The sequence below is a fragment of the Canis aureus genome, chromosome 23, assembly GCF_053574225.1.
Source record: "Canis aureus isolate CA01 chromosome 23, VMU_Caureus_v.1.0, whole genome shotgun sequence".
Lineage (NCBI taxonomy): Eukaryota > Metazoa > Chordata > Mammalia > Carnivora > Canidae > Canis > Canis aureus.
The window spans coordinates 41,966,407-41,992,590 of record NC_135633.1 but is presented as its reverse complement, the minus strand read 5'-3'; the positions used below and the strand labels follow the sequence as shown (position 1 = coordinate 41,992,590).

Here is a 26,184-nt window from a genome sequence, read left to right as displayed (position 1 = left end):
TCCTTCCCTGAGATAAGAAGCTCTAAAATAATAATTGCTAACAGACTCTGAAATGACAATATTGAGTTTAAGGTACATTTGAACAATTAAAGTTCTGAATACACTTGAAAATATAGGCCAGGAATTCAGGAAGCCCTGACTATAGCAATACTAGATTATGAATTGTGTATAGAATGGAAAGTATTGTGGTTCCTAAGGTTGAAGGTTGAGTAATGCTAACAATAATAATGCAATAAACCTGCAACAAAGCAGAAGTAGCAGATACAGAGGGAGAGAAGGCAGGAAAACGTATCACCTTAGAGCCAATGGAAAAGCAGCTCTTTTGGTAAGGAAGACCTGTGTGAAGTAAGTACCGAAGTATGTCCATTGAGATGAACAATATGGAGGTCATTGGTGCTTATATTGAGAGCTATCTTGATGGAACATTGGCAATAGAAGCCAGATTTGAATAGATTTAATAGTACATGAAATAAAATGTAAATAAATTGAAATATTATATATGGAAAATTCCTCCCAGAAGTTTGTTAATGGAGAAGAGGAAAGGCAAGGAAGTGGGTAAAACGTATGAAATAAAAATGGGATTGATTTGTTTCATTGTATACTTAGGATGAGAGACATTTGGGAGTTCCTATATGCCTATAGGAAGGATTCAGTTATATATATATATATATATATATATATATATATATATATATATAGCAGAAGAAAAAACTGATTTTTATTTTGCATTATTCCTGAAAAAGGGAAGGGATGAGAAAACATGTATAGGTTTTTTGGATTACTTCATTCTACCAGAGATGTTACATGCTGCACAGCAATGGCTACTAGCTCGACATGGCTTGTAAAATACTTTGGTTGATTGCCAGTATCTCTATAGTTTTTGGTGTGTCTGACTTATGAATAGCAGCAATTCATTATAATATTTCAGTGTGCCACACCACACCATTCCCATGTACACATTCACACACCCTACATACAGCTTTCCATTTTGAAATAATTTTAGACTTTAGAAATCGAAAATTAGTACAGAGATTTCCCACATATAATTCACCCAGCTTCTCCTGATGTTAACATTTCACGTACTGAAGTTGTACTTGCCAAAACCTAGAAGTTTATGTATCTGTTATCATTTACAAGTCACAAAATATTGTGTGGTTATTTTAGAGATGAAAATATTCATCCCAATTTCTACAGTTAAAAGTTTGTCTAAAAGACCTGAAATTCTAATCTCTGTACCAGTGGCTTCAAAATGTCAATGTATGGACTAGTGTTGGTTTTTTAATAACATTTCCCAAAAAATAAATTTATCTGTTAAAGGACTGGTCTTTATTTTGAGATTTATTTTTATTCCCTTTTGAGTGTGCACATATGCATCCACACACAAATGAAACAGTACTGAGAGTAGATAGCTTTTCTTTGGTATTGTTTAATTGAAAAATCATTGGCAATAATATTCTGGGCACATTCACTTCTTTTTTAAACTTCTTTGAAAAATCCCCATAATTTGGACACCATTTGGTTTAGTTTATCTTCTGATCCAGCAATATTTCAGAGTACATAATGGCTCTTAAGGATGGTTCTGGGATGTGATTGCATATTTTTGTGTGAGCATGTTTTTGTGGAGAGAAAACATATTGTGTAAAGATACATTTGAATGATATTCCACAGGATTTTAAGCCTGATGCCAACTTGTTAACTCTCCTAAAATGATGGGTGTAAAAACAAGAATTATGATTGCAAACAGTAAAAACTTAGCAAATATTTATTTAATAGAAGAATAAATAAAAGCATCACTTTCAGGGCTTTTTTCTTTATTAGAATGGAGAGTAGCACAGTTGATTAGATAGAGATCGGAAAAGTTTTTCCAAATTTCCTCTCTGGCAAGTTACTTATAATACTCTCCAGGAAGAAGCAGGGAATGAGAAACATTCATCTGTTAACATATGATACAATACATTTTGTGTACATAGAATTCTAGTGCAGGTAACAGAAATATAGTAATCTTCAAAAAGAAAGAAGTGTTTCCCAATAATGACACGTTCTGCAGTGTGAACAGATAAATAGAATTATGAATTTCCCTGAATCCATCAAATGAAGCAGTGTTATAAAATTAACACTGTGCAGTTTAAGAGAGGAAAGCTAAAATACTCTCATTTATTTTTTGGAAATGCTCAGAAATATATCATTCTTTCTTTCCTATCAAAATTATGCTGCTTATCTCTGAAGCATTGGTAATAGTCTAAGAAGATGGTGGCTTACTCTGAAAGGTGATTATTTAATTGATTATATCTAGGGCCTTTGGAGGGCTAAATTATCAATTTCCTCTCTTATTTTTAATCATATATGATCACTAGACTCCCTTTTATTATGTGCTTTCATTTTTCTTTAAAGTTTCTCACAAATGATGATTACCAGGCTGTGTATGGGTAAGAAACCCTTTATTCTACAAGCATCTTTTCCCTCTGGCCTGCTTTAGTTAGTGTTTACAGTGTCACATTTTATCACCATGGAGATAACTATAATATGACAACTATTGGAACAAATCAAATAGGAAGAACATGATTAAAAAGCAGAATTAATTTTGTTTTTCAAGTGAATAGCCTCACACCAATCAACTATATATATTTATGTATATATTAATTTGTTTAAAATGTATTTTTTAAATATATTCAACTCTTTCTCACTAAAAAAGGACTTTTGATCATATGGCATTAATATGTATCCAAGTATACATTCCTCTTAGAATCTGTTTTGTATTTTGCTTTTTTCAGTTAGTGAAACAGCTCTACTTGTTTAGTAAAGTTAGTCTTTTCTTGAAGACCATCCTTTAAAATTCTAATTGAACATAGGAAGTTGACATGTAAGTGTACATTTGGAATTACTTCTTTACCTACTGAGGTAATATGATAGAGAATATAAGAGAAGACTTGAGTTTCAATGTCAGCTCCACCATTTATTAGATTTACTAGTTTTATAATTTTCAGAATATTCTTTCTTATATGAAAATCAGATTAATCTACCTGACTGTATTATATGTAGCACAGAGATTATATTCTTATAAATATTGCAGTCTGTGTGTTTTACTTCTAGGTTGAGAGAGGAAGAACATAATCAATTATGTTCCTCCATTCTATCTCTACTTTCTGCCACAGAGATGATAAATTTCAATCATCCTGAGTCCTTGAGTGGCTACATGGATCAGGCCACCACTGAACACATAGGGCGAGTACATGTCAAACCATCATGGACATATAGAGTAAGTAAGAAACAAATCTTTGTTACATTAAGCCACTGAGATTTTGCATTGCATTTGATATAGTTTATCACAACATTAGTAGTTACTACCTGTGATAATATGTATCCCACAAAATATGCTTGGTAAAAAATAAATCTCAATATAAAAAGTACATTAAAATACTTTATCCATGTCATTCTATGTTGTGCATTCCTATGAGGGAAACTTCTATTAACTTCAGAGGATGCAAGAAACATTATTAGTCTCTTATCTCTTGTTTCCCTGTATAGCTATAAAATAAAGCTTTGTTAAATTTGTCTTTATCTGGTTACCAGTCATTAAAGTGTATTTAACTTGCACCTATTTATTTAAAATATAATTTAGATTTACATCATCCTATTAATTTAAATACATCTTCAAATTAAACTCCTTCAATATAAGATTTTTATTTAATGAATCTATTCATACTATGGAACTATTAGTGACAAAACTGAAGTTTTTAACCATGACATGTAATAAGTATTAACTCTCCTAACTTTGGTTTTGACAAAATAAACATTTTTTTAGAATCATCTTTTAAATCATGTTAGTAAATTAATCTTCAGGTCAGTGGGTTAGAAATACCAGATAAAAAAAAAATTTATAAATGAAGTTTAATATCCTTAAGCATTTTAATATACTTGCAAGTATTTGTTTTTGTTTAATGATATGTCTAATATGACAGAAATAAGCATTAACTAAAATAACATACGCTGAAAGAAATAACGAATGTTATTGGTATTGTTAAAAGACTTGAAATATTAAAGACTTCATGTAAACATTTGGGAATGAAGGCAGCAGCCAAGGTTAATTCTCAGTGCAATCTATTGTATAGAAATTCCCTTTATTATTTGCAACAGTGTTTACATCATAAGATCTGATCTTTGTTTTCCAGGAATATCTAGTCAGAAGAAAAAAAAAAAAAGACAAAGTAGTTCAGAAATCAAGAGTCCTCCAATGTCTAGTTTTAATGACTGCTTAACATATTTCTTTCTAGATTCTCTTTTGGGACAGAATTAAAACTTCCCTCTCCTTAACAAAGCTTAATAAGTCTTTAATCTCTCACCATTCTTTGTTTGTCACTGGAGTTTCTTCATTTACTCTTCAATTAATCATTCTGGAAAAATTTGGAGGTGGATTTGGTGGCACATAATCCAATCATAAGAACACTATGCTAGGAGAAGGGAACCAGAACTGTTTTTTTATTCCAATTGCATGGTCTGTGGTACTAACCAAGCAGTGTGTGCTATCAGATTGCAAGAAAACTGTGAGAATGTATATTTTAATGGGCCCAGAATAGTTCTCATGTATACTTGCTGACACAATGTTCTTCAAGGTACAGCATTTGTCCTAGATTTTTCCATTTATTTAAGACACAGTTATATTTGAGACTTTGTATGATGCGACAGGATATAAAGATAAATAAGAACAGTTATTTATTTCCATGAGCTATTCTTGCAGGAAGGTTCCATGTAAATATGCTCATATCTGAAGTTACCTTTATCCCAACTCAGAGAAACAGTGGATGTGACTGGAGAAACTAGCAAAACAATTAGGTTCTAAAGGACAAAAAAAAAAAAAAAAAAAAAAAAAAAATTCCAGAATATTCTGTCTGGCATATTAGTAGGATTGGCTCATGGTAAGTGTCTTAAAAAGATTTGAAAGATCTATACATCAGTTCTAGAACAGAAGCAGGAGGCAATAACAGGCAATGAGTTCAGAAGATCAGCAGTATAGCAGGCTACATATGGAACATAGTGAGTAGAAGTATTGTTCTACAAACTTTGGGAAAATCAGTGTCTGAAATTTATGGGCCAGAATCTATAGTTTGGCTTACAGGGTAGATGCCTGTGAAGACAGAAAAGTAGTATGTATAAGGGGTGAGATGTAAGCAGAATTGCCGAATGATTAAATCTTGGATTGTAGAATCAGATAGACCTGTTTAAATAAGGGTGGTGGTTATCAACTACATGAATTAGGACAAGTTATTTAATCTCTCCTAAACTTAGTTTTTTCATGTGTAATTTGAGTATATAAAATAATTCTTCTATGAGGTATAAATTAGATAAAATATAACATTCTATGTACTGTGTCTAGCATATACCAACTATTAATAAATGTTAGTAGTATCATCGAAGAGAAAATAATATGAAATGGGACCATATATAAAACCAGTCATTTTCATGAAAGATTGGCCTATCTATGACCTGATTAGGTCTCATCAAGTTTAACTTTGTGAGAATAATAACTTTGAATTAGTAAGTGTTTGAAAGATGGGGCACAGTGACTCTGGTAATTAATGGAATAAATTCAAATAGAATTTAGCAGTAATTGTATTTGGTATTTAAATGTAGATCATTTTTCAATTGCTTTGCCTTCTCACTTATTGCCCTCTGGTATGTGTAAAGTATTGTAAATCTCAAGAGCTCCTATGACTCATATTATGGAAAGAAACTTAGGATTTTATTTGGATTTAAATGGGTTCTGAAATATGTATCTGAGCAGAGGCATAAATCAAACTACTGTTTATCTAGACTGGTCAGGGAATTCAATGATCTGGTAGATTGAATATTTAGGTTAATAGGTCATTAGAATACATACATACCATGAACTAATTGTATATTTCAACACTTATTCTAAAACTAAAGTGAAAAAATAATTTTTGTATGTGTAGAGGCCATTTTCAGTTCTTACTAAGTCTTATATTGTCTATATAAATGTCACTCATTTTTTACCTTACTTAGACCTTTTCCAAACTGAGCTAATGTAGCATTTTTACCTGTAACTTCAGTCTCTGTGCTTGTCCAGAAATTCTCCACTGCTGCATCCATATAACAAGTATGTACTCTACATTAAACTGCAGTCACTCAGAACTTTTCCAGGAAGAAAAATATATCAGGAAGAATAAAGAATAGCTTTCAGTATACATTTGTGGAATCCAATAATGGATACATCCTTAATATTACCAGTTATTTTGATTTTCATAATTAAGGAGACCGTTTCGTTTCCATTTTTCTCAACAACTATTCCAAATGTTCACTGTTTTCTCAAATCCTCTGCAGCCTCCTGCCATCATCTCCTTCAAAAGGTCACATGGCATTGCTTCATTGTTAGAGAGAGAGCAGAGATTATGTGACATGAACACATACCACCTCCCAAGACCACATGCTCATTTACCCACATCTGCCCTAGAGGGAGGGATTATCCTCCTATTGACTTAATAAACCATTTTCAGGCAGTATAATTCTTCAGGTTTGTCTGTAGTCTCAACTGGGCAAGTCAGCAACTCACAGGTTCAGCACCAAAATATTTCAGGCATAGTTAGCTACATTTTGTTTTAATGGGTTCACATGTCAATTCTATATATTGTTTTAGGATTCCAACTTTACTTCCCTGGCCCTACATCTTGCTTGGAAAAAGTTAAAAAACTATTCTTTGTTCTTCCAGTGAACCTAAACCTTTCTAAGGACCTATTCCAATAAAGCAGTGGTTATCATAGATGGATAAATGATTATTGCACTTAACACTATTATTAATACCTTTGGAGATATGCATATTTGTATTACATATGAAACTGAAGAATATATTAATATATATGTATTTACAAGAGGAATTATTCCCTGTCTTTGAAAGAGGATTGAATATATGAAGTATGCTTGCATTTAAAAACAAAAGAGAGAAAGGAAAGGAAAGGAAGGGAGGAAGGAAAGGAAAGAGAGAAGAGAAGGAGGGTGAGAGAAGTAAAGAAGGAAGGAAGGAAGGAAGGAAACAAAAAAACTTTTTTCTTAGTTATATAATTTGCAGTTATATGTCTATTTCTCCTGTCCTTTCCTAGTTAGCAAATTAAGAACAGCCTCCAATCTACCCATTTGCTAACCTTAGGTTAAAAGTGAATTTTCTTAAAAGATCTACCTTTCTAAAATAATTTTACATATCTTGATCATTTATAACATATTTTATTTGAAACTAAACAGCGTTTTTCTCAATAAATATTTCTCACAAAATTACACAATAAGAAATACATGCATGATGTTTTTTCTATTCACATATCCAACAACAGCAAGTATTATTTTTTTATTAAATACTCATTTAAGCCTAACCATAAGTAAATGGCAAAATAGAAAATGTTATTGGATTTGGGGAGAGAAATGCTTAGAATTTCTAAAGAAGTTGTTCATCTTGGTAAAATTGGTAAATCGTATTTTTCAGTGATCAAAAAATTTTGGCAAGCTGCTTTTTACTGCAATATGCCTCATGATTCGTGAAAATGTTGATATAGGAAATGAGTTCTGTTCAGAGATTCATAACTCTTAGAAATTATAGCAATAAGATTAATTATGTTAGTACTTTCAAGAGTCTATTCAGAGGTCTTATTTTGATAGCTAATCTGACCTACTTAAGTATGGAAATATATTGGCCAGTATGAGCTTGGAGTTCCATTTCTCCTTATTTAATACATACCAAATACTTCATTCTGAACTATGTTCTGCTTCTGGCTTTTTCACTTTATTCAGAAGAATAGATATATTGTGAGATTTGATTGCTTTTACCCTGGAATACTGACACAGAGTGATTTCTATGGCTTTCATTTCCTTTATCTTTTCAAACTAATGAAGTGAGGGTCTTGTGGGTTCTAAAAGGAAAAATGTTGTTTTAAAACTTCATCAGTTTGAAGTCTCAAAACACTTCTTATAGATAAATATAAGGGACATGATGTTATGAAATCTTCCAAAATTAACATCATTCCGATTACTTATTTTATAGTGGATATTGAAGAGAGCCACCTGAATACCACTTCAAAACTCAGGTTTTCAGCTGCTAAGTGTGTTGGCTACTGGTGTATCACTTCTGAGTCCCTTACTGGGAAGGCCCTCCTCATCTATTAACTGATTGATTCAGGCAATACAAACAGATCCTTGTTTGATGGAGCACAGTTCTCTAGGACCATCTCTGTTTCACAGTCCCTCATAGGATGGACTGAGATCATCATTACAAATGCATGTAGTTCAACTTCTGCCTTTACCAAATCCTGCTTTCCTCACTCCTTCACATGGTTATTCTAGAGATAACTCCCTAATAACTCCCCAGTAAACCTACTACAGGCAGTTCTCAGAATCTCAATGTCTATTTCGCTGAAAACTCAACCACTTGGTGTCCAAAAGTGGTTGTAGAAGGCAGACCCTAAAATGGCATTTTTAAGTTGAATGGTAATTAGGAAAATGAATTGTTAAAATTTTAATGATAAAGCACTTGGGTGAGGCAATAATGAAAAGAACTCCACTGTCAGGCAATTGAGAAATACTGAAAGTAGTAATTATAAGGACTTTATCACTGTTGCTGGAACAGTTGATACATTAGAATGAAAATGAAAGATTGAGAGTGATTAGTCATCAGTTCAAAACTCTTGATCTTCCAATATCTTTCCAATAAAGGTATATTTATCTCCTTTAGCCAAAGGACAGAAAAGCTTCAGAACAGATTGGACACTGGCTTACAGTTGTTGAAGACTTACAGAAGAGTTTGAATTCTCAACCTCCAAAAATTAAAGACACCAAAATCAGAGACCTGACTGGAAAACAATGGGACTCTGAGACATCAATCACATCTGGGTGAATATAATAAAAAATCTTAAATCTTTAGATTCCCTTGAATCCTCTGAGACTGTCAAAGTCACTCACTTCTTATTGCTAAAGAATGATTAATCCCAGTGGTATTCTGGTCAATGTTTAACTACCATGTTTTAAAAAGTCAAATAAACAAATGAGCAAAGCCCTGGTTTGTAGCATTTGCTAATTTGCATGATGTAAATATGCTGTGATCCATTTCGAGCTACCAACTGTTTAACAATTGGCTCACAGAATTCCTAGAATGTTTAGCAATTGTCTCTTTTGAGCTGAAGAAGGCCAGAAGCTCTGATACATCACAGGACCAGATAATATGTGTCCCACTCATGATCTCTTGCCCTAGTCACTACAAAAAAACTAGAACATGACACCAAGTTAAGTCATACCATAATTTTATTGGGGAAGTGCTTGGTGAAGAGAGGAAGCAGACTTTATCTAGAAAGAACTGCCTGATTTTGGCGATAGGTATAGTCAAGCACAGAGACTGACTAAATGGCGCTTACTGACCATATGCTGGCTAAGGGACTGGATCTTAGGGTGTTAGAACACAGAGAGATGGGCCAGAACATAAAGTTGGGAAAAGGAGAGTGTATTGATACAGGAACACTCTTTAGTGATATACAATTTATCATTGTAGAAAGGACCTTGAAAGATGGAACTAACTCATTGCTGGTATGGTCTTAGAGATTTGGAGAAAGCAAAGACCCACACAAAGTGAAACAGAACTTTCAGAACTTCCATGGCATACAAGAGAACAAATGATCAGGAGACTTAGAGAGATCGACATACCATAAATACAATTGTATTATTACCAGAGCAAATGGCTATTGACTATGGAAGAATCCAGGAGACACTCTATTTACCAAAGTGATCATGGTACATTGGTAAAAGGGACATGAATACTCTTCAGAAATATGAAACACCTCTAGAAACTTCTCTGGAGACCAGGACTAATGATTGGAGATGCTGCTGCAGAAGTGGGCTTCCTAATAATGCTAAAGATCATAAGATTGCAAAATACTGGGAGCCAGGTAGTGACGTTTACCTGACAGAAACAAAGCTAGTGTTATTATCAAAATAAATGGCAAGGACAGAGTGGCAGCTTAGGTGTCAGATCTATAGAATACTGGAAATGCTTTATAGGAGATATAGCAAGTGCAGTGGAGAACTTGATAAGACATGTGCTCTAGGGCTAGGGTGGTATTGATAAATACTAAGAAGTTTCAGAGGCCTGTCATATCAGACAATGTTTTAGGTGTCCAGAGGACTGAGAGTTTATAGAGTATCCTCTTTAAAATAAAACACAATGCCTAGTAGACCTCTTTATATTCTGGAGGCAGAAAATTCTATCCTTTGGAATCTTGCCTAAACCCATTCACTGAGTGATATAAAAGACTGCCTGGTTTGAGTGTAAATAGGCCTCTGAAGCATACCCAGACTGTGATGCAGGACACTCTGCCTCATGGGCCATATGACTTGGTCTTCTGTATAGTTTTCAAGATATTTGTTACAGGGAAAAACATCTTATAGAATTTATAGCAAGCACCAGTAGAAGAGTCACAATGTAAACTTGTAGGATTCTGAAGCTGGACAATGCAATCTGTAACAGATCATCTTAGACCAGCCAGAAAATAGTTTGTACCATTGGCTGGGCCCTGATAGATATGGAGTGCCCGGCCATTAGAATCCAGAGGCCATGCAGCCAGAATGGCTATCATGGGACAGATCCTGTCAGACTCACTGAATTATAAGTTGAGCAAGCCCAGTAGTATCCTTCATAAGATGGAAGTAGTAGTACATCTGGAATGAAGGTCAAACATAGTTGCATGACTAGATGACTTGAGCTTCTACTTTATCTATCACGATTGTGCCTGTGCCTCTCCTGCAGTTCCCACATATGGCCATCTTGTAGGAGGGTTCCTTTATGAGCAGCTTACAGAAGAGGGGAAAAAAAAAAAAAAAGCTATGTGTGGGTCATAGCTCAGTATGTGAGAGGAAGCTGAAAAGAAGACTGCAGCTGCACTAAGCCTTACTCATGGGTGTCTTTGAAGACAGAATTTAAGGAATATTATCATGACAGGCAGAATTTTGGTTGGTAAACCTGATTATCCAAATTATGGGGAAAAAGAAATATTCTAAGACAAGAATATATGAAAACTTCTAGTGCTCAGTCGTTTGGTCCTTGAAGACTCAAGGACTTGGAAGGAAAAAGGGAGGATGAGGACACATGTCAATGGGACAGAGGTAGTAGGTATGAAACATAAGAGCATCTACCACGGAAAAGGCATTTTATATCGAAGTAAACTGAATGTCTCAACAAGTTGACTTCAGCTAGTCTCTTTACCTGCCACTCCAGTGCTCACACACTAGGCTTATGAACCCAGTAGCCAGTGTGTCAAGAATGGAAGCTATGCATAGGCCCACTGATATATGCTTGCACAACCCTACCCCCCAAGATTTCTCTAGCTCTGCTGCTAAACCTCCAAACTTCCAGCAAAAAGGAACAATGGTCCTTTGAAATGGTCCCACTCCTCAAGGAAACCAACCAGTTATGTTGTGGCAAATTGATCAGATTAGATCATTATACCCTGAAGTGTCAGCAATTCATCTTGACTATATTCAGCATAGTCTTTCCTGTCCTCCCCCATACCCCACCAAGACCTCAAGAGCACCACCTTCAGATAACTTAAAACATGTTTGGTCTGCAAACACATGATACCACATAACCTTACATCAGACCAAGGGATCTATGTTATAGTAAAAGAGGTATGGCAGTGGATACATGACCAGAATAGCCTCTGGTTCTATTTACATATACCAAACCACCTCAAAGCTGCCAAACTGATAGAGTAATAGAATGATCATTTAGAAGTATGGGTAAGACGTCATCTTGGAAATGGTATCCAGAGAATGGGGAGCTATCTCCCAGAATGTACAATACACCCTAAATCAACAGTTATATGGTGTCTCCAATATATCATGTTTCCAATAAGTAGTATCTATGTTCAGGGAATTGTCTCACTTATCATCACTCCCAGTGACCCACTTGGGAAATCTGTGTTCACTCTTCTCTAATCCTAGGATCTATACTGCAAATGGGCATACTCCAATCCAGGGACAGAGCAAGAGTCCCATAAACCGTAATTTATGGAACCCATGCACTCACATTAGACTCTGTATACAAAGAGACCTATAGAGAAGGGAGGAACAAGAGTCACCATCCTGGCATAGGAAAAATAAGTCTATCATAAGAAGATAGAACTGGTAGTACAAATAAATGTTGTGGTTTGCCATTTTGTAGGCAGGGCTCAACCAAAGAAATAGGACCAGTAAGAGATCTATATACTAAGAGATTTCTTGCAGGAAATTGGCTTCCATGATTGTAGGAGCTGGCAAGGAAAGACCCATATCTGTAGGGAAGGCTGTCAGGAAGAACAGGCTAGAAGTGTCGGGCATGGACTGAAACTGCTGTCCACAGGTGGAATTTCTTTTTCCTCAAGGAGGCCTTGGCTCTGTTTTTAAGGTCTTTCAAGTGATTCAATCAGGCCACTCAGAACATAGAGGATAATCTCCCTTAAAATCAATTGTGAACTTTAAGCACAACTGTAAAGTATCTTCACAGCAACATCTATAGCAATATTTAAGTAGCTGAGTACTTGAGACTATGCTTGCTAACACAGAGTCACAACCACTCCTATTCTATTAGGGACTGAGAAAGGGATATTGATTATGAGGGTTAAAAGCTGTAGTGACTCATTGCCCTCAGCCAAAAAGCTGCTTTGCCTGAAACTGTGCTCCCTTTCTGCTAGTAGCTTTCATCCAGTGACTAGTCTTTGTAGGTATGTGCAGTTTTAGAACTCCCTATGTACAAAAATTTGGGGGAAAGCCTCTGAGGAACACCACCACTGAGAGAGGAAGCAGGGATACAAAAAGGGAGAGACTGAACTGACCTGCCATGACAACAGACCCTAGTCACTGACTCAGCTAAATGACAGAGCGTATAGAACATGCTGACTGTAGGGAGTTATTGAGGGGAAAAAAAGGGGTTGGGGGGTTTGTTTTGTTTTTTAACAAAATCTCTGATTTTGAAGAAAACAGCAAGGCTGCCTTGGAACAAAGCCTCATAGGTTTATAAATTTGCTCACCTTTCTTAGAATCTAGGCCAGTAGATTCTTATAAATAAATAACTAGCTCAACAGTAGGTAAGAACTGTGATGTTGTGAATGAAATCAGATAATATTCACCTTCTAAAAACTATTTTTAGACTCTTATCATAATTTCCAATTTGACTTGAAAGCAAGCCATAGGGTTACTATTCGTGGAATACATATAAAATAAGGCAGCGAGGCCACGGAGGAAGAGTCCAACTGAATGGTTTCCTCAGCAACAACCTTATCTCTAAACACGGTGTTTCTCCTCTCCTCCTGCTTCTCTTTGGAAAAAAAAAATAATAATAAAATAAGAATGAGCTCTAATATTTATATTTGGAAGTTAACAGAATCTAGGCTGAACTTGATTCATTATGACAGACAGTGGGTGGTATAAGTACCAGGAAAGATGCTATATTCATGCAAACTGACAAATCCTTAGCTTTACCTCTAAACTCAGATGTCTCTCAGCTTGCTGGCACATCCTGCACCGGAGTTTGAATCATATGTATCTCTATCCAGTAAGTTCAAGAGAAGAGCTGTCTTATTATTCATGAATAAAGATAAGTACTTTCATAAAATTTCCTTCACCAAAGCAAATTCATTAGTCTACCCTAAACAGAGTAGCCACCAACTGTGTTCTTAGACAATTATCAACCCATTCCATGAATTATATATACATTATTTTTGCATGTGGCCATGTCTTGTAGTTTCATAGTGCAATACTCTATTTCTCTAACTCAAATAAATCATGACATAGAACAGAGAGGAAATTTTGATTCAGAAACCATTATCAGGAACCATTTAATCTATTTGAATAGTTTGTATGGCACAGGATTTTTCTCTTGCTGAGCTCTAAATCTTAGGCATCTTCAAGGTGATCAGTGTCTAAAGACTATACTAGTGACACTTTGAGGTTGCCATTCTGCAACAGTGCCATCAGGACAAGTAAGTTAGGTGCTTTCCTGGCAAAATACATGAAGAAGCAATAATTTCTGTCCTTAAGAAGGGCTATAGAATATCAAGAAAGAAGATGCTCTTTTATTTATTTTTGAATGGTGTTTAGGTGATTTTCAGAAAACCAATATTAGCTTCCATAAAATACCCATAAGACTTGTCAAAGAAACAATACTATTAGAATTGCTTTAACTGTAAGGAGCTCTTAGGAAAGAAAAGGAAAATTATAGGCCAATTATTAATATTACATGGGGCAGTTTCAGGGAACTATAAAGTAGATTTTATAGAGCTTGGGGAAAAGCTTCCACCATGACAGTTGCTATCAAGGATTTTATGACAATATGGAACCAAGTTGTAAACTCCTCAGGAGCAGAGACCTTGAAAAGTCTCCTAAGTACTTCTCAAACAGCCCACAATGGGCTGGATATCCTATCGTTCTCAGACCAGTCACCATAAAACTATCTGGTCATTTCTAGATGGCACAACTCCCTACAGTTTTGACAATTTCCAATATGAAAAAGATTTGATCAAAGACTGGCATTCCTCCAACTTTAAGCAAATGCACTCTAAAAGAGAGACTCCTCTCAGGAAATTTTAGCCACCTTCTTTGTTAACCTCAGCTCAAGGGCCTGACTCTTCTCTGTCATCCATAAACTATAGTTCACGAGAAATCTTTCACATTTAAACCAAAACTAATGTACAGATGCTTTCCCTATAATCCATAACACAAGAGAGTTCTATCTGCCTCTTCCAATGTGACCTGTGATTCATATACAGCTGTGTGTACAATAGTGTTTTGGTTTCTAGATAATGTCCTGACCCAGTTTAAAAGCCCTGGTTAGGGGCTCATCAGGAATCTTCCCGATCAGCTGATGAAGTCTGCACCCTAACAACTTCCCTCTGACACTCTGAGCCACTCTATGCCCCAGCCTTGATCTTCCCAGGACCAGGTATCACACAACTAGTGAGAGTTCCATGCAGAGAAGCAGAGAAATTATTCAAGTTAGTTAGTCTACAGGGAGCCTGAAAAGCCTAGCTAACCCCACCTCACTTGCCATACCTATGCTGCACCTTGCAGTTGCCACTTGTTCCTGGGTAGAGGCCCCTGTGAGTGTGCTCTAGGCTGGTAGCTCTGTCTCCTTTGGAGCTGTGAGTAACCAAGTTCTACCTTTCTTCTGTCCAAGTACCATTGTGCTGTGTCCTGCAGACAAAAGAATCTTGAAATCTTATAAAACGTCCTGCCACCAGCATCATAACTCACAATTTAAAGTCAGCCCTACCCCTGCCCATAATCTGCAAGCATCATCACTCAGCCTGCTAATTCCGATCTGTAATATCATGATGGTAAAATAAATATATTCATGTTATTTATATCATATTTTCTCATACTTGCAATATATCACTGATAACTATTGATCCTATTTATTCTCCTGGTCATTATCTTCCCGCGGACCCTGGATAGTTTTATGCATAACTTAAAACAACCTTCTAAATAAAAATTACGGTTTTGACTTTGATATTTTTCTGAAAGATTCAGCCCTGCATTCTACCTCTCTTTTCCTAAAATGATCAAATAAAACTACTTTATCCTAATTCTCTTTTCTTGCAGTTTGTGTTCTTTCATTATATTCTTGCAGTTTCTTTTTCTAATTGGTAGATATCTGAAAAGTTTTTCATAAATTGTAAATTGAGTACCACTCTCGTTCAATAAATACTCAGCCTTAACTATGTGCCAGATACTTGAATAGGCAGAAGAAAAGTATCGAAAAAGAGACCTGTCATTTCTACTGCTAAAGTTTACAAGCTGGTAAAAGAATCGGGGATTCACTCTCAATGCCCATTACATTAGAGATATCATCTCTCTTGTCTTCTTAACTTGCTTCCTATAATTCCTAAACATCCCTATTTTACTCTCTCCCAGCTTATATTTTTCTTCATTCATTCATCATGTATTTATTCATTCACTCTTTTTCTCCATCAAAGCTCTTATAGTGACCATTTTTTCCCATCCTAATAAAGCACACTGCTTCTTTCTTCTTTTTCTAAGTTCTGTGAACTGACCATTCTGCCCTGTGTCTCCTGAGACTTTCTTCTTTTCTATAGTTATTCATTCTTCTTTTTTTCTGTCTGAAGTCACCTGCCCTCCATCTTCTATCCCTCCATGTCCAAATTTTGCAAAACTTCCAAGATTGAGTATAAAATATCATTCATATAACTCTTCACATTAGCTTATTTGCTACACACAAATTGGGAATTGTCTCTCCCTTTTCTGAGAACCAATACTGTGATCTGGGTCATAGATAGTATACTAGTTACTCCATTGTTTTTAAAGATTTTATTTATTTATTCATGAGAGACACAGAGAGAGGCAGAGACACAGGCAGAGGGAGAAGCAGGTTCCATGCAGGGAGCCCGACATGGGACTCGATCCCAGGATCACGCCCTGGGCTGAAGACAGATGCTAAACCACTGAGCCACTTGGGCTTCCCTAGTTACTCCATTTTTAATTATTAGACTTTCCATTTGACTGGGTGTGGGTGTGTGGATATGAAGGTTTCTCTTGCATATCTAGCTCTAAGGGCAAGATTTGTCTGATTATTCATTTCCCCTCTGGGAGATGTGCTTGGTGGCAGACAACTCAATCTTTTATTTTAAATTTAGTTGGTACTCAGTACATATTTGATGCATAAACAGATATATGGCCTTCATCACTTTTCACTTTATTCTTAGAGTCAAATTGAATTCACAGTTAAGAACCGGCTACCATCAAATCCCTACAGTTATATTTCACCAATCTTGGGCACTTATATTGTTTTGCATATCTTATGCTAAAGATATCAGATAAAAATAAATTAATATTCTGACTTGTCTCACAACTTCAATGTTCCTTTTTCCATTTCCTACAAAATCCTTTTCAGAGAGGCCAATCTTTATTTGAAAAAGTAAAATTACAAGGATGCCTGGATGGCTCAGTGGTTGAGCATCTGCCTTTGACTCAGAGCATGATCCTAGAGTCCCAGGACCGAGTCCCACATCGGACTTTCTGAATGGAGTCTGCTTCTCCTCCCTCTTCCTATGTCTCTGCCCCTCTCCCTGTGTCTCTCATGAAACATGAAAAAATAAATAAAATCTTTTTTAAAAAAAGTAAAATTACATTTTAAAACTATGGTGTAGCTACTCAGCAAAATGTTATATAGCAATTAAAACTGATGATTAGTAAGCCTGTGTATCATAAGTACATGACACATGTTTATGGTATCTAATCACAGAAATTTGGGAACAGATATCATAACGTGCTATATTACCACTATGTAAATAAAATGTATGAGAGGAACATTTAGAAGAAAACACTCAAATGATAGAAATAAATGTTTGTAATGGTGTATTTCTATGTGATTTCATGTCCTTTTCTTATGTTCAAATTTAGGTTTCTGTGTACCAATACAATTAGTAATAGTGATGCTGCAATATCACTGTGAAAAACAGATCAAATTTATTTTCAAAATACCAAAGCTTTTCATAAGAAAATATAATAGTTAAAGAGTTCAGAAAGTGAAACCATGGTTTCACTAATTTGGTCTGAAATAAAATCCAAATTATACATGATTTGAAGAATTTAAATTGATAGTTATCCTTTCATTTCAATGCCTGGAATATACCCTGGCTTCTATTACTGAATGAGTTCCTCAAATCTATCATAGGCAATGCAACTAAAACTTCTGTTTATATTGTAGAGAACCCCAAGTGATCAGAATATTTCTGTCTTTTGATACATATACCTGTGTATGTACGTGTGTCTTATCCACTCTCAGCAGCATCAAATTTTAAACATCATATTATGATGTCTAATTTGGACAGCAACAATCATTCTTTTCTTGATCAATATAAATGAATTTTGGATTGCTCCTAGGTGTATCCAAATGACCATATATGAATTCCAAGGGAAACAGTACTAAAATTCAAATAAAGGAAAGAATATTAATTGTGCTAGTAACATAAAGATAACATGTCCTATCAATAAATTCAAATTAAACTAAAATTTTGAGTTTTGCCACTCTACGTGGCATTCAACCTATCTCTCCCCCACCCTTCTTTATATATACATAACAAAGTTCCCTGTTACTCAGGCTTTTTTGTTCTATTAAGGCCTTCCACTGATTGGAAGAAGGCCACCCACTTTAAGGAAGGCAATTTATTTTATATTGGCTACCAATGAAAATGGTAATCTCTTTCAAAAACACTCTTACGGTAACATTCACAATAAAATTTGACCAAATATCTGGGTGCCCTGTGATCTAGCAAAGTTGACACATGAAAGTGACCAGTCACAATCAGAATCTTCCTGGTTTCTAAATGTTTGACCATAATTTAACTATCGTCTTTGGAAACCATTGGCTTTGACCATTTTTTGAGCATTGTTCATGAAATTATTGGTTCTAAATAAAAGTTCACAATTATAACTGGACGCAGAATTTTACTTTCCAGGCTTGTAATTATAGGGCTACCAAGTTTACACTCTGCTTCTAATTGTACTCTGACTCTTCCTGCTCCTTGCTACTGAGAGTAATCACTTCAGTATATACTACGGGACAGTGATTCCAAAAAGGCTAATACAAAGGTTTCCGTGTACCAATACAATTAGCAACAATATACCAGCTTAAACGTTGAATGCTACAGTGTTAACCCAGGATTTACCATTTTCACTTCCTTTTATAAGTTATAATTGGCCAAGACAAAGCCAGCTGAAAACCAACCCAAGAGTGGAGTCTGATGCCTGAAAAAGATAAGGCCATATCCAATTTTTAGAGAGGATACCAGGAATTCACATTGTGATTGAACAGAAAACTCTACAAATGTCAAGTATGGAAGGGAAATCACTATTATGAACTCAGATTATGGAATCAACATTATCATAGTCCAATCACCCTAAGAGTACAAACAAGATCTCAGCAACTCTACTAGCTCTGGACTGGAGTTCCAATTAGTAAATAATTTTAGTGATGAATAATTTTAGCTTAAAATTAGCATTTAAAAACCAAGGCAAATTATACAATGTATGTTATTCATGAAAATATTAATGATTTATATTTTGAGTTATAGAAAATATGGAAAGATAAGGATTACTATTCATCAAGAAGAGGTAACAATCATTGGCTCTTAATTTTGTTTTTTTGGTGAAATCAGTAGTTGTTTTGTAAAAATAATGGTGTTAGTTAAGTTGACCTTGAAATGGGGACTATTTACTTTTATATTAATTCCTGCCTAAATCTAAGCATGAAACAGGGCTTGCTTTAATTGACATAGTGTCTTCCATGTTTGGGTTTTGTCAGTTCATAGAAACATTTTTTCTTTAATTCTGAAATATGAGTTAACACTTCTAAAACAATTTTGAAAAGTAAAAGTGTATCTTGTAAAATCATTTTTACATTTGGTGGTTGAAGAAACAAACAGTGCCTCATTATAATAAAATAAAGAATTGCTAAGTAAAAATATAAATTAACTATGAATCTTAGTAAACTGACAACAAACCACCCGATTTTCTGGATTAACTGAATTGTTTTACTGCTTTATCCTTTTATGGCCTTATCTGTAGGGTTGCATGTCTGTTCCCAGAGTGGTAAACTCATGTTTCAGGAGAGAATAAAGCCATCAAGTAGAACTATGGGGGAAAAGATTTATTATTAGAACCTGAAAGAGTATGGACTTAAAATGTTCAAAATTTCTTCTCTTTTCTGATCCTCACAATGGTATTCCCAGGTAAAACAGATAAGTACTTACATGATTTCTTAGTAAGTAAATGAGATAGCAGAGTACTCTGGATAGATCTCTCAGTTACAGTTAGAAGATATAGATTTTTGTCTTGATTCTGCCGCAAGTTATCTGAGTTTTTGATACCACGCTATTTTTTTCCCTTTTTCTAGAAGCTTATTCTTTCTCATTTTTATAATGTAGAAAAGTAGTCTTTGAAGAACAGGAATGCCCAAACCCCTTTAATGAGTATATGAGGCCGAAAGCATTTTTGTAAGAGTACTAAAATATTATTTGTTTTTGCACTATGTTGACATTTGCACTGATAATATAAAAACAATGGAGAATAAAATGGTTGGTGCCTTAGCACAAATCAAGGCAATGGCACCCAACCATCTATTATTATATTTATCACTGTGTTTTTGTGAAGCAATAAAAATTAATAAAGTTTTAAATTTCTATATTTTGTTTTCAAATTTTAAATTAACAGCAGACATTTTATTTTATTTAAGATTTTATTTATTTATTCATGAGAGACAGAGAGAGAGAGAGCCTCTCTTTCCATGCAGGGAGCCCGACGTGGGACTCGATCCTGGCCAGGATCAGCCCCTTGGCTGAAGGCGGGGCTGAACTGCTGAGCCACCCAGGCTGGCCGACAGCAGACATTTTAATCACAATGCCAATAAGAGTATAAAACCACTTTTTTCTCAAAAAAAAAAAATCTATTACCAAGAGTAAACTAGAGCAAAATATGTGGAAAAAAAAAAATGTTTTGTTTGATTTTTAACATAATTTTCAGGACAATAAATTCTTTTTTATCATTTGGGTTCCCACAACTTGTGCCCAATTGGCTTCAGATTATATAATTAAAATATCTGTTTAAGCCATTCTTGAAATGAGCCTTCACATTTCCGTTTTCTTTTTTATTTTTATGTTCATTTGCCATGCTTCCTTTATGCCTTGTCTCATCTTATACTCTACCCCTGTCTACTCCATTTCTCAGCCTGTACTCTCTCTTAACCAATGCTTGTATCCCATCCTCATTTCCCTAAATATTCCTTCCTCCTCCTAATTTTAATGTGTTTCCACACTTCTTATGTGCCAGATGCTGTTCTAAGTGTTTTACATACATTAATTCATTTAATCCTCAAAGCAAGTCTTTAAGTTAAATGTTATTGTTAAACCTATTTTAAAGATGAGTAAACTGAGGCTCAGATAAGTGGATTTCCAAAGGCCACAGGGCTGGCAAGAGGCAGAGCCACATTTAGAAGTTAGGCTCTCAGGTTCAGATTCTAACTTTGCTCCTGATGAGATGTCCCTCAAAGCTCTGCCTGGGATTTACAAAGTAAATGGTGTCAGGCTTAGGTTCTACCTGGCTTCCCATGTGCGGGTCATTGTTCTGTACAATTACACAGTGAAACATAAACCTAACAATGGGTGTGCTGCTTGTTTAATGACAGGCTTGGGCTAGTGATTTCTCTCTAGTATCATATGGTTCTTAAATCTGCTATGTGGATTAGGTATTATTTTTTTCATCAGCAAATGAGAAAACAGAAGTACATATAAATTATTAATTTGCTTAACATCATATGAATTTATAAATATTGCATCTTGGATTTGTACATATATGTGGCTAACTCCAAAGTGTCTACTTTTTTTAAAGTTTTTATTTAAATTCAGTTAACACAGTTAATATCAGTTTCAGGTGTACAATATCATGATTCAACGCTTTTATACAACACCTGGTGCTCATCAGGACAAGTGCCCTCCTTAACCTCCATCACCTATTTTATCCATCCCCCACCCACCTCCACTCTGGTAACCATCAGTTTGTTTTCTGTGGTTAAGAGTCTTTATCTTGGGGGGCACATGGGTGGCTAAGTCAATTAAGTCTCTGCCTTTGACTCAGGTCATGATCCCAAAGTCCTGGGGTCGAGCCCCATGTCAGGCTCTCTGCTCAGTGGAGTGTCTATTTCTTCCTCTCCTTCTGCCCCTTCCCCTAGGTTGTGCTCACTTACTCTTTCTCAAATAAAAACATCTTTCTTTTTTTAAAGAAAGAGTATCTTGGTTTGCTTCTTTCTCTTTTTTTTCCTTGTGCTCATCTTGTTTCCTAAATCCCACATGAGTGAAATCACAGAGTATATGTCTTTCTCTGATGTATTTCACTTAGCATAATAGTCTCTTGCTCTCTCCATGACATTGCAAATGAAAAGATTTCATTTTTATGGCTGAGTAATATTCCATTACATATATATACCACATCATCTTCATTTATCAGTCAATGGACACTTGAGCTGTTTTCATAATTTGGCTATAATAGATAATGCTGCAATAAACATAGGATGGCATGTATCCCTTTGAAGCAATATTTTTGTATCCTTTTGGCAGATACCTAGTAGTGCAACTGCTGGATCATAGAGTAGTTCTATTTTTAACTTTTTGAGGAAACTCCATATTGTTTTCTGGAGTGGCTGTACCAGTTTGGATTCCCACCAGCATTGGGAAGGAGGAGGGTTCCTCTTCCCCCACATCCTCATCAACACTTGTTTCTTCTGTTGTTTTAGCCATTCTGACAGGTGTGAGGTGACCTCTCTTTGTAGTTTTGATTTGTATCTCCCTGATGATCAGTGAGGTTGAGCATTTTTTCACGTGTCTGTTGCCCATCTGTATGTCTCCTTTAGAAAAGTGTCTATTCATGTCTTCTGCCCATTTTTTTCTGCCCATTTTTAGATCAGATTATTCATTTTTGGGTGTTGAGGTTTATAACTTCTTATTTTTTGGATACTAACTCTTTATTGGATATATCATTTGCAAATATCTTCTCCAATTCCATAGGTTGCTTTTTAGTTTGGTTGATTCCTTTGCTGTGCAGAAGCTTTTTATTTTGATATAGTTCCAATAGTTGATCTCAGCTTTTTTTTTCTCACCTGAAGAGATATATCTAGAAAGAATTTACTATGGCCGATGTCAAACAGGTTACTGCCTGTGTTTTCCTTTAGGATTTTTATGGTTTCAGGTCTCATGTTTAGGTTTTTAATCCATTTTGAGTTTATTTTTGTATATGCTGTAGAAAAGTGGTCCAGTTTAATTCTTTTGCATGTTGCTGTCCAGTTTTCTTAATGTGATATAACACATCAATAAAAGAAAGGATAATAACTTTTCATTATGGTATGAGAATTTCATATAGATGCAAAATAAACATTTTTCAAGGTACAACATCTGTTCATGATAAAAACCCTCAACAAAGTAGGTGTAGAAGAACCATTACTCAACATAATAAAGGCCATATATGAAAAACCCACAGGTAATACCATCCTCAATGGGGAAAAACTGAGAGCTTTTCCCCTGCACGCATGAACAAGACAAGGGTGTCCACTCTCCACTCTCATCACTGTTATATACTGGAAGTCCTGGCCACAGCAATAAGACAATAAAAAGAAATGAAAAGCATCCAGATTGACAAGGAAGAAATAAAACTTTCATTCTTTGTGGATTACATACTATATAGAGAGAAAATCTTGAAGACTCTATGAAAAAGCTGCTAGAACTTTTGATTTTAGTAAATAACTGATTTTAGTAAAATCACAGAATACAAAATCAATACACTGAAATCTGTAGCATTTCTATACACTAATAATGAAGCAGCAGAAAGAGAAATTAATAAAACAGTCCCATTTCACAATTGCAGCAAAACAATAAGATACTTAAGAACAAACCTAACCAGGGTTAAAAAAAAAGAAAAAAACTATACTCTGAAAACTATAAAACACTGATGAAAAAAATTGAAGACCCTGAATAGCCAAAGCAACTTTGAAAAAGACAAGCAAAGCTGGAGGCATCACAATTCTGGACTTCAAGTTATATTACAAAACTATAGTGATCAAAACAGTATGGTACCGGCACAAAACAGTATGGTACCGGTCAATAGAATAGATTAGAAAACCCAGAAATGAACCCACAACTATATGGTAAATTTCTGTCTTTAAATACATATATTTTTAAATTTTCTATGAGATAAAACATAAAACATTTTGGTTGCATATCAAAGTTTGAGGATGGTCTTGAAGAAAAGCAGTTGGGCAAGTGTATGATGGGCAATCTAAACTGAATGTTTTATTCACAGAACAACATTCTTACTCAAGAATGTTGAATTTGAATAACCAAATTGTGATTATTCAAACTTAGGTTTTTGATAGAGATGGTCTTGAAAATGAACAAAATTGGCCACTTCAAAGAAAATTATGGGTAGTAGTTTTTGTTAGTGATAAGTTTAGTTTTCAAGCAAAAAGATTGGAAAAGCTGTATCTGCTGTTGTGAGGTCTGGTATCTTCTCAGTAGCTGAAGACTTGTGATGAGAAAAGTGGTGATATCAATAAGTGTGATGATTAAAATATTGTATAATAAAAAATAATATTTGGAGCTCTGAATCACTACATCAATCATATAATATTTTTTTATATGACCAATGTGGTCATGCTGCTACAAAATGATTTAATACGAAAGAAGAAGCATTAATATTGTAATAAATTAATGTGGAAGCAGACAGGAGAATCAGTTCTTTTACTAAACCAGACATTGGAGATTAGCATAAGCAAGAAACAATGCCTCTTTCTCCATATGGAAATATAAAAAATCTTTATCATTAAAAAATGTGCTGTTTATATTAACAGGTTTAACTGGTTAACAGGCTTATGTTAATGGCTTTTTTCAGGTGTTATGAACTCAGGCTCACAAAGGAAACCACATCTAGCCTGCCTGCTATTTTGTTGTTAAGATTGTAAGATTTTGTATTAAGATTTTATTTATTTGAGAGTGAGCGGGGTGGGGGCAGGAGTTGGCGCACAGAGAGAAGGAAGAAAATCTCAAGTAGACTCCCTGCTGAGCACAGAGGCAGACATGGGCCCAATCTTAAGACCCTATGATCATGACCTGAGTCAAAACCAGTAGTCGGACATTTAACCAACTGAGCCCCCCAGCCACCCCTGCCTCCTCTTTTCCTTAATAAAGTTCTCCCTGGATTAGACTCAAACCTTTTGGTTTACATTTTATTTATGGCTGTTTTTACACTACAGCAGCAAAATTGAGTAGAACAGAGAACAACAGTGGACAACAGTAGAACTGACATGCAAGAGGGACTTCATGGTCCACAAAATTTAAATATTACTATCTGTCCCATCACAGAAAAAGTGTGCTATTCCCTGAGATTATTATCTTTCAGTAAAATTAACACACATTTTTAAAAAGTTGTTTTATTTTCCAAGATTGTAAATGTCATGGGAGATAGTCTCACATAAATAAAAGTTCTTTGCTGTTCCCGGTAATTTTTAAGAGCATGAAAGGATCCTGGGACCACAAAGCTTGGGTGAGAACCAATGCCCTAAACAAGCAGAGTAAATCTTTTCTTTCTGGAAAACAAATTCTCAATAGCCATCAGTTTCCTCTCTAAAACTAATTCTCAGTCCTGAGACTGACAGTTCCTTGACAAAGGCTCCTCTCTGGATAATATACCTCCTTTTATAAGTTCTGAAAATCCCTTTTCTTATCTCTTTGTGTCTTAGGGTGGTGACAGTGTTTCTCTTACTTGCTCCAAGTTCCTACACTATTCCCTGTGGTTCCTCCAAACTCCACCCACATCTTTGTTACTAACCCTTTTGGTAAAAATATCTCCTTCAGTTATCCTAATTTGAGTGTTCCACATATATTTCTTTCAGGACCCAACTAAGTAACCATATTCTTGTTATCTCATGAAATCCACCCAGTATTTTTTTTTTTTTTTTTTTGCTCCCTTTAGTTCTTATTTTACAGAAATGGAAAATAAGATACATGAAGATTAATAATCTCTAGGACATTGAGTTAGTACGTGAAGCCTGGGTTATAATGAAGACAGAATCAATGCAGAGGTTAGGCAAACAGCCTCCAAATAACTGTCATTCTATTAAACAGAAATTTTACTTATGTAGATATTATCCATATTATTATCCTGAGAAATAAATAATTAATTGCATTCCTTGTGGCCACAGTATTAACACCAACAACATACGTCAACAACTTAATACCATATTTTTTGCTATACGGCCTACTTAGTGTTATGGCTTTACATTTTCCATGTATCACTGGTAGTATAATACAGCAAGAAAAAAAGAGCCACCGAACATAAGTTACTTCAACATGAAGTATGGCATCTTCAGTAACAAAATATCTATCTTTGTGGTCTGATATGGCACTGAAGGTTTATTGCAAGGCCTGGATGTGAACTTTCCTACTTCCTGTATTATTTCGGCTTCTACTCACAGCATTTGCATGCTGCATCAAAGCATATTTTATCCCATCAGTGTTTTGGTTTTTTATAAGTATATCTAGCCTTACTCTATAGGGTGAAGGGAAAGATGAACAACTTATTGATTTGTAAAATGCAAGGGTTAGTGTCCCTACT

General features: G+C 35.1%; 1 long non-coding RNA gene across 1 annotated transcript in view; it reads left to right on the top strand.

Annotated features, from left to right (window-relative positions):
* Window positions 1–9,043, top strand: part of LOC144295500 (uncharacterized) — a 146,295-nt gene extending 137,252 nt beyond the window's left edge. Inside the window, exons 4-5 of the long non-coding RNA XR_013362632.1 lie at window positions 3,091–3,256; window positions 8,726–9,043. This is a non-coding gene — a long non-coding RNA (uncharacterized LOC144295500). The remainder of the gene's footprint in view (window positions 1–3,090; window positions 3,257–8,725) is intronic.
* Window positions 9,044–26,184: the final 17,141 nt, after the last annotated feature.